General features: G+C 34.8%; 2 protein-coding genes across 17 annotated transcripts in view; one reads left to right on the top strand and one right to left on the bottom strand.

Moving 5' to 3' along the window:
* The window catches only part of LOC104911154 (uncharacterized), a 143,570-nt gene that overhangs the window by 117,542 nt on the left and 16,028 nt on the right, over positions 1-10,000 (top strand). For 9 of the 10 annotated variants that reach the window (XR_014883596.1, XR_014883597.1, XR_014883594.1 and 6 more), the window contains one exon: positions 1-10,000. This exon is cut by the window's left edge and continues 2,671 nt beyond it; it is cut by the window's right edge. The exons of the other annotated variant lie outside the window; for it this stretch is intronic. The gene's annotated coding sequence lies outside the window, so the exon portion shown is untranslated. 10 annotated transcript variants of the gene reach the window in all.
* Positions 1-10,000, bottom strand: part of CDIN1 (CDAN1 interacting nuclease 1) — a 114,801-nt gene that overhangs the window by 73,942 nt on the left and 30,859 nt on the right. The gene's annotated exons all lie outside the window — the stretch shown is intronic.

A 10,000-nucleotide genomic window follows, 5' to 3' on the forward strand; every position in this document is an offset into this window, starting at 1 on the left:
TGTCAGACACCATTTTGTCAGACTGCCCTTCTACTGCCATATGTCTCACGGCAACAAAATGTAACAAAATGTGTGGGAAGGTTCAGCCTCTACTGCCACCCCTATTTGCCTCTGATATTGTAGACCAACATAATAAAATAGGAAGTATTATTTTCAGAGTATCCCATGTACATGTAATATTCCTTTATTTTCCTATCTTATTTCTTGGCTCTTTTAATTTTGGTATAAAAAGTCTTTATCCTTTGCAATTTTATCTTCTGGAGTTTCAAAAGCTGCCACCAAAAATAAGATGTGAAGAATTCTGAAACTGTATTTTGCTCCACTATTTCTTTGATCTTATTCATTACAGATGATCTGCCATCTTCAAGTGGTTGCAGAGGCATATTTATCCAGGTTAAAAGAGTACACCTTCCAACCAATACTAGGTTTGGAATGAGACAATAAATGATTAATTTTCCAGAAACCATTTTCCTCTTATTGTTCCTTCCTATTGCACAACAATACAGACCAGATACCTGCTAAATAACAACATTAGTCAGTACTGATGTACCACTCACTAGATGAGTAAGTGAAAAGCTTAGTTCACTAAAAAGCCAGTTTTTAAAAAATTCTTAAGACTTAAATATCTTACCACAGTTTATAAACTAACATGTTACTTAAACATAACAAACAAAAGGCACTGAAAATGCAAACCCTGTCACCATTCTGTTGCATTTGCACATAGCATCAGGTGTACATTCTTAGACATCCTTGACATGACTTTCACTAAGATATAAAGATTTTCCATTAATAGGAATATATGTCTCTTTAGGCAAGTTTTTAATCTTTTACTTATGCTATACACCTGCTTTGGGAAGAAGCTACATGCTAGCAAATAAAAGCAAAAATTTGAAAGGCGGTAAATTTTCATACTAACAATGTGCTTAGATAAATTAGCAGGGATTAGGGAATTACATAATAAAATCTTGCTATTTTGTATTCAGTATCATGCTTTTAATGATCAGCCAGTCTAGCAAGCACTTAAGTGACTGTGTTAAGTTCAGGAATGACAAATTCCACTGCTTAAAGGAAAGCTGAACATCACTAATCTCTTGCAACTTTTGGAATCATCATAATAAAGAAAATTAAAGAAGAAGAAAGATCGCTAAGAACATTTGAAACCTAACAGTAGTAGCTAAGAAAACTAATTAGTCACACACACAAATAATCCCAAAGCACTATCAAAATTAGATTGAAAATGACCAGAAACACATGTCCAATTTCTCTCAGAAGAAATTAATGATGGTGTAGCATACCCTGACACATAATAATCAGGTTGTTTACATTTTTTTGTAAGGACCTTAACAAAAGAAGATGAGGTTATAAGGGACTCAAATGTGCCAAAATCTGGTTATGATACTGCAGATGAAAATAAGTAAACTGGCACCTACTGAAAAGCTGCAAACTCCAAACAGCTGCAAGTTTTAGGTCAAGTGCATGACTGCCTTGCACAGATCTTTTCAGTGCTGTGCTCCTGGTTAGTTTAGTGAAAGAAGGGCAAGCATAAAGCAGAATGCTAGATGAATGTATGTTTTGATAGTGTACAGAGAATAAGAATTTTCTAAAATACATGTATGCTTCTTCATTGTGCTTGATGAATTACTACCCATCTGAAAAGAAATATAAAAAATAACTGTAAATAAAGCAGTCTTTCATATTGCCTGGAAGTGAATAATGTAGAGTGGAAAGCTCTGAAAAAAAAAGGAAAATCAAGAATCACTTGTGAAGGAGGGAAAAAGATGGAAGTTCTTCAGAAAAGCAGATGGAAATCTGCTTTCAAAACCAAGAATGGACCTGGGACAGGCAAGAAAATCTACATTCTAGAAGAAAATTTGAGGAACAGTTGTATCACTGAAGATTCAAAATATTTATTTGAAATTATTTTTAAGAAATTATTTCCATTATTTGAACTTTCCTTCTTCCTAGGATTACTGAAAGAAATAACAATGGGGAATAGACTGGGGTACAGGTAAGGAGAATAGGAAGGAAAAAACAAAAGACACTCTGAGATTCCCAGGCCCAATGCCTATCATCTAAAGCATGGGATTTCCTTGCTGAAAAAGTGCAGAATTCGGGAAAGTATTTGGAGACTATGCCTTCAGAGATACAAGAGTGGAGGCAAAGATACAAAACATTCCCAAATCATAATATCCAATAATGCACAGTGAAAGAAACAGGTCAGTTATCTGCACATTTCATTAGTCTATAGATTTACTGAAACGAGTTTGAGCATTCCCTAGTGACTGACTGTAATCAGGATAAGGAAGACATGGACTTGGAAATATCACCAAATTCCTCACAACTGATAGCTCCTACTGATATAGACTCCTCTAGAATAATCAGATTCAGTTCTGTCATCCTATCTAAAATATGTCCCCTGGAAGCACTAGGGGTTAAAGATAGAAAAGAATCATTGGTGGACTGAAATATTTTATTTTAAAAACACACACAAAAGAAGGAAAATCACACAATTTAGAAGCCTGCTTACCATTTCTGCTGAGTGTCAGAACACCAATGGACATTCCAGCAGCTGAAGAAATCACTTAGACTTAAACCTTTTTGTCTATGCAAACATACATGTTTACAAAATTAGCAGTTACAAAACACTGGAGCCAAAGACATTACTGGATCTTAAAAATGCTGGAATTTAGGAATTCAAATTAAAAAGAAAAGCAAATGGAAGGAGTAGCAATTCTCAAAAAGAATAATCGTTTTAGAAAAGATACAGAATAAAAGCCAGTATTTGCTTTAAGAACTTGTTTGGGTGACAGACAAGTGGTAATGGTTATCTGTTAGAGTCTACTGCAGAGAACCATTGTACCCCCACATCCTACTACATAAAAATACAGTTCGCCAACACACCAAGTACAACCTACTGCCAAGACTAGGATCCCAGACAATGAAGCAACATGTAGCTGATTTTGCTTCTTTATGAAGGGTGGCAAGGCTTACAGTAATCTTTATTCTTCTCCCATCTTGTACGATGGAGAGAAGCAACGCTAAATTGTAACTGCAGAGGCAGAGTTGGGAGAAATATATTCCCAGTGAAGTTTTGCAAAACCTATCATGACTAGGGCTGCTCTAACAACTGTTATCCAAATTAAACAGTTTAGTGATTGAGAAAACATCACCAATTGATCTGGTATGACAACTATCACATTAATACCTAATGTGATGCTGCCAAAAAAACATTAATTAGACACGTCATGTTGTAATTGCATGATGGTAAAAACTACCACTTTACCAAAGACCTCTTCTGGTGCCTACTTGAGGATCAGGTGTCAAACTAAAAAAGTCTACCTCATACACTAAAAAAAGTTTCAATGAATTGGAGATTAAAAGGCTAGACATACACAGTACATTGGGAAGAGTAATTTGAAAAGAAGAAATTCATCAAAATTCTGCAATATTCTCCTGGCCTGTCTTAATGGGATAACTGCAGAAGAAGAAAGGTTTAAAGTTGTACTTGTCTACAGCAGCAGAACTATTAGAGTGAAATTCTTATCTACAAAGAAGCGACAAAAGAAAGAAATAGAGACTATTCTGAATAATCTGTCTGAGACTGTGCAATGAACACACACAGCCCTCGCTGCCATTTGCTCCCCAAGAACAACAACAAACAAAACACAGCAAAATCCACCAAAACTTTCGCTTGGTAGAAAAGGGAGGAACAACATGTGAGAGTTATGCAGCCATACGGCTTATCAAACTACAGGAAGGAATTCAGAAATAGTAGGATAAATGAAAGATAAGCTTCCATACAGAATGGAGTTATAGTAAATCATAGGAGAAAAAAGGTCAAGGTCCTTTTTTTTCTTTTTCTTTTTTTTTTTTTCCCCAAAAGAAATGAATTTTTCAAAGAATTTTTTGGGAGCAATATATATTAAACTTCTGATAAGTTTAGTATATCTGAATAATGCATCAAAGTAAACTAATATTTCCTTAAAAAGAGAAAACAATCAGTAGAAAGCCATGCACACAATGTGGATTGGAAATGAGTTCCTTATATCACTGGGGAAAACTACTGAGGAATATTTTTAATTTTTAATTAAGAAGTTCTATAGTTCACTTATTAAATATGTTTTCAATATCTCCATTGTGAATTAAGGTCAAAATACAATTTCTAAATTCTCAAACTATGATGTAGGACTAACTTTATTGATCTTCCACATGATTTGTAGGAGCCCCAGTCATTATTTTGATGTTTTTATCATAGAATAATAAATTTCCTTTTAGATAATTACAGTTACTACATTCAATTTCAAATTTACACAGTAAATTTTTGTAATCAAACCTAGATGATGTTTCTTTTTTTAGTCAAATGTATGTAATAAACTTTGGATAATAACACTAGTTATTTCAACACCACAACTTTAAAGATTACCTAAACAAATTCAGAAGTTAACTAGACAAGAAAACTGTGCCCTTTGAAATCCTCTGTTGCAAAATTATTTTTATAAGTAACAAGCATCTACTTTAGGGAAAATAAAAACAGAATAGGTAACATTTACAGTCAACAAGTTATTCAAAGTGTTTAAGTTGTGTCTCGTTTAATCTCACACCCGTTGTTTCTCAAACTACTGCCACCAGCAGCTGTCAGCAGCCTGGCTCTGTCTTCTTTCTCCACAGGCCCCTGCCTGGCTGCTGTTCAGCAGCTTGAGCCTATCTCTTCTCCTAGCTGAAAAACTCCAGTCCCATGAGACTCACTCTCCTCACAGGGCAAGTGCTGCAGCCTCTTCACCATCCTGGTGGCCCTCCAGATCCTTCTGTGGATCAATGGCTTTCTTGTACAGTGTGGTTAATACAATAGTGGACCAGAGTTCTGCTACTGAGCATAATCATGACATTTTTTCTGACAGCCTCAGCAGTGTCAAACAGTACAATACTGATCTCCCTAAAATCATGAAGCATTGCCATGTGCCCCCGAAACAAGGATTGCCCTAAAACCAGAAAGCATGTTTTCCCCTCCTAGCTGAGGTTTCTAAATAAATTTCATCATGATTTGGTCTAACTAATGTTTAGTTACTCATTTAAAAATCAGAATAGATTTTAGCTGGCAGCATTATACTTCTCTGACCTGCTTATTTTCTAGTGACTTTCAAATAGCAGGTTCCAGTCTCTTTAGTCAAAGAAGTGATTAAACTCAGGTAGTTATTGCCCGAAGGCTCCATCATCTTCAGAGAAAGGAGAATAAGAATAAAAGGGAAAGAGGTATTTTAACTACACTGGAAAAAGGAAACAATCATAGCTCTCAGCAAATTGTTTTCCAGTGTTTTTCTGACTGCTCTTCATTGCTTTCTTCAGTGCTTTACACTGGCTGCTTAAGACAGTTCTGCGGACATCAAATATTTGGATTTCCCTTGCAGATGATTCTTCTGATATTTTGTTGCATAATCAACTTTTTAATTGGGATATCTCAGTAGCACCCTTCAGGCACTGCATTCAGCATGCATTTAGCTTTTATCCTGTTTGCCCATGCACAGCCGTTCTGAAATACAGAAAAATTACGTCAAGAATTGCTTCTTCAGTTCCTTCAGTACAATCGATACTATAGTTATTTTGGAGAAAACTGGTGGAAAGATGTCCCAGACATTGAATGCTTGTATTTTAGCATTGTACTATATGCATGTGAGGGAGAAAACTTAAAGAGAAGTTTAAATTAGGTTATTTGCAGTGAAAGTCGTTTTTAGAGAAGACAGCATTCCCAGTGCTGCTGTTAAATTATGGCGAAGTAGCAATATTTACCCATATAGTAGTGTATCTGCTTTTGAAGGAATGAATCTCACACTAAAGGATATCTGCTTCATGTTAGTTTGAGGATGGTCATTTCTATAAACAACTTACTGTATTGGATTGCCATGATCTAAAATATGAGATAATACTGATCAGGTAGCTCATCAATCCACAGCTTTTAACACAGAATGTGCTACTCAGGACAATGGCTTTCTCTAACACACTCTAAAAAGAGAAGTTAGAATAGTACAAAGAAATGTAACTTTCAGGATTTGAGGGCAAATAGCTTTTCTCAGCAATACTATCTCAAGAAAAATTTTCTCTAGTACCGATTTATCAGTGCACTACTGAAGTTGCATTTATCAGACGTTTATACAACAATAGGAAGACTGAGGCTTGCTCAGTGTTAAAGAAAAGCCCTTGAATTTCCTTAGAAAAAGTGAACACCAGTCCTATATAAGCCAAAAAGAAAAACTGCCCTTCACTCTTTGCTCATTCATTTTTCCCTATCTAGTTTAAAGAAGCAGGAGGAAAAGGGTACATGTAGATTTGGATGTGTCTAGTTCTCATAAATCCATGCCTGACAAGTGTAAGATTGAATCCTTGTCTTTGCTTCAACACAAGCTCTCCGCAGGACTGCGGCCAAGTAAATTAACCTATTTATGGTTCAACTGTTTCATTTGTAAACTGGGAATAATATCTGGACAAAAACCCAAGCACGGCTAGTGAATAAGCCAGTATTTCAAGATCATCAAGATGGTGATGTGCAGTGGTAAGAAGCTATATCATGTCAGCACCATTCACTTCAATTCAGCATTGCATGCTGTCCAGAATGACAAGAAATAAAAACATTAACTCAAATATTTTCTCTCATATAGCAAGAAAAGAAAGGCCAGAAATTTACTAAAATACATCAGCATTCAAGTTGAAAGCATATAATAAAACTAATTAAATAAAAATTGTTCATTTGTACTGCAGCCTCAGTCTCTTGCTCCTATTCTGCTGTACTTTCTTCACCCAAGTCTTCATGGTATGAAAATAATCTGTTTGCATGTATCCAGAACTATTCCCCATTCTTTTCAGAGGATGTTTTAATTCAATTGCCCAATTCTCATTAGTAAGATAACTTTGCTCTGAATACATTCATTTGAAACCTATTCTGTAACCTGTTCTTGCCTACATCATTAGGCTGTTGCGTGACAAATTAAAAAAGCAGACTGTTAACAGGAAGAAAAATAATTCCCCATTCCTAAAAGGAGAACAGATAAAATACTGTGAGCAGATCAAAAAATGGACCATACTCTGCTTTCTGGGGCAGAATCTATTCCAGACATAGAAACAGGGAAGCCTCATCTGTTTTTGTTTTGAGGATTATGAATTTATTAAATTGTTTCTATCTTCCTGACTTTTCATTTTCACTAAGGTTTCTAAAGGAAGGACTAATGAGAAACCTAAAAAATGTATTTTTTATCTTCCCCTAGCAGAGGACTTCTACTTCTGGGTGCATCGTTTAAACATCTGCTATACTTCTTGCCCTATCTTTGTAAAAAAAAACAAAACTGTCTTATCAGTATGAATCCAAAGATAGGGAGATGGAGAAATGGAAAAATTAAAAGTAACTTCAAGTGTTTGTTAAGAAATAATATCATTATTCAGTATTAAAAGTGACACTTTCTCAAGAATCAGTGTTTAATAATGCATATGTAAGTGTAAAGGAACTGTAATTTATGCAATTTTATCTTCTTCCAACAGTGAAATCAACTGTCAGTCAACAGAATGCAAACTTAATGTACCACAGTCAGAAGTTACTAAGCAAAAAGCTCTTCAGAAAAAAAAAAAAAAACAACTTTTTTTCCTTATTCTAATTACCTAGAATGAAATTTCATTAACAGGAAAAAACACCAAAATATACAGCAGCACCTTGTAAATACCTACCGTACACCTGTAATTTTTACTAGAGAAGGCTACCTCACGCAATTTAACTTTTCATATATCCAGTGGACCAAAACTGAAGGTGCTGTTGTAACCAAGATTGTATTTACAAACAATAATTTATTGTATTTAGCTTTTTTACAGCCTAAAAGATTACTGATTGGTCCTGTTTCTTGTCTAGATTTGACAAGTGCATACTAAAGTTGCTTACAGGTGCTGTATTTGAACTAACTCCAGGCTACCAGCCTGAAACCAAATCCTCACTTCTATGGATTCTGCATTAGAGCATTTTGATAATTAGTCAATGGTAATACACTTCTAAAAGGTGAAGCACATTCCTACAGTATGTATATCAGATATTAACGATTTTTTAATAAGGAAAAACATGAAATAAGACATTCAAATACATACTTTAATTCCTGAATATGTAAACAATTTGATATTCTTGGGTAAGAGCTTGTCCAGGACTGAAAATAACTTAAAAATGTGAAGAATAAAGCATTTTCTAACAGAGGTAAGGCAACTTTAAAATGAATTTTATCTATATTAAGGATTGTTGACAAATAAGGAGTTCACATTTACATAGTATTCACAGATCAAATAGATTACTTTTAGGTATGCTGCAATAAAAATACTAGACACTTGAAGTCAGAGTTTTAAATTACTTTTTATTACACACACTGTCTAAAATTTAATAACTGTAGTTACACTGTGCAATTTGTAATGCTGCAGAGTGCTTGTTTTACAAGTTTTCTAATTCTTGTCTTCCATCTCACTGCTTTCAATTGACAAGTACATTGTGGATGTATTTCAATCAATTCAATGAATAATAGCACTACTCTGCTCTAATGCTCAACTTCACTGAATGTTTGAGGTTGCAAGGGACACCTGAAGGTCATCTGATCCAGTCTCTGCTCCAGCAGGGAAACCCAGAGCACGTCGCTTAGGCCCATGACCAGGCAGCTCCAGAGAAAAAACCTGGGGGCCCTGGCTAGGCAGCAAGCTGAACGTGAGCCAGCACTGTGATATGGCAGTGAAGAAGACCAACAGACACCTGGGCTTTATTAACAGAAGGAGAGTTAGTAAATTGAAGGAACTGATTATCTCCCCCTTTATTCACCACTTATTAGGACCCTCCTAGAAAACTGTTTTGTAATCTGGAATTTACTTTAAATTGGAATTTAACACCTTACAAAGATTCTAAGATTGCAAATGCAGAAGTTACCTATTTTAAAGACAACATCTATTTTACTTTTCTTTTTAGGATTACAGAGATAACTGCAATCTATGATGTTAGGTTTAGAAAGTTTCATTATGAAAGTACCTTTTCCCTGGGCCCCACAGTTTTGTTTGGAGTTAATCTTCCATACATTGATAGAATAATCTGAGCTATTTAATAATGTAATAGGCAAAAGAATTATTACAGTGCTTGATTGAATAATAGGTTTTGAACTTGGTTAAGTCAAAGCATAGATAGAGCACATTCTTCAAATTCTTCAGCATCGTAGTAGAACTTGAAGCCTGTGACAGACTGAAAACTGACACACATGGCTCCTCCACTAGTTTCAAAATAGTAAAAATAATAATAATAATAATAATAATACAACAAAAGCACAAAAGACCTACAAAAAGAAAAACTAAAAGGATAAATTTTGTTCCTATCCAGAAACCATGTACCCTTCTTTGACATTGTGCTTCATGACCACAGTGGAATGGTGATTACTGTTATATAATTCTCTTTAATGCATTTAAAAAGAACACTAAGTTCTTGAGAACTCAATTCTAAGCACTATTATGACTTGACACCAGAAAATTGTGAAGAATTCAATAGTTTTCTTGATTGCAACAGCATTAATACTGCATAAATAGGGAATCTGATAACACAGTAATCTCCACCCTAAGACCAAAGCACCTGGTGAAGAAAAAAAGTTTTAAAGATACTTGTTTTCTGGAATGGAAGAAAGCTAGGTATCCACTATATTTGAACAACTTGGAGAGAATTTAAGTCCACACTCCACAATTCTCCTTAAAAAATTACTAATGGCATTATTTTAGTTAGTTGCTCTATGAGTTCTACAACAACAAGCTCTCTCATCATTAGATCAATGTATTTTTAAATAAAGATTTACCCTCTGCTTTCAACACATTTTTTTTCCTAACTTGCAAGAAGGCATGCAAACATTCCTGTTCACTGATAATTCTGCTCCCCTTTTCCTTTGCTCACAGATCTGTTTTTCTAGTTTCTCATTCTTCAGCAACAAAAAGTACTCTCCAAAAAATTTTGCTTATGAAGATG

This window comes from Meleagris gallopavo, chromosome 5 (assembly GCF_905368555.1).
Source record: "Meleagris gallopavo chromosome 5, MGAL_WU_HG_1.1, whole genome shotgun sequence".
Classification (NCBI taxonomy): Eukaryota; Metazoa; Chordata; class Aves; order Galliformes; family Phasianidae; genus Meleagris; species Meleagris gallopavo.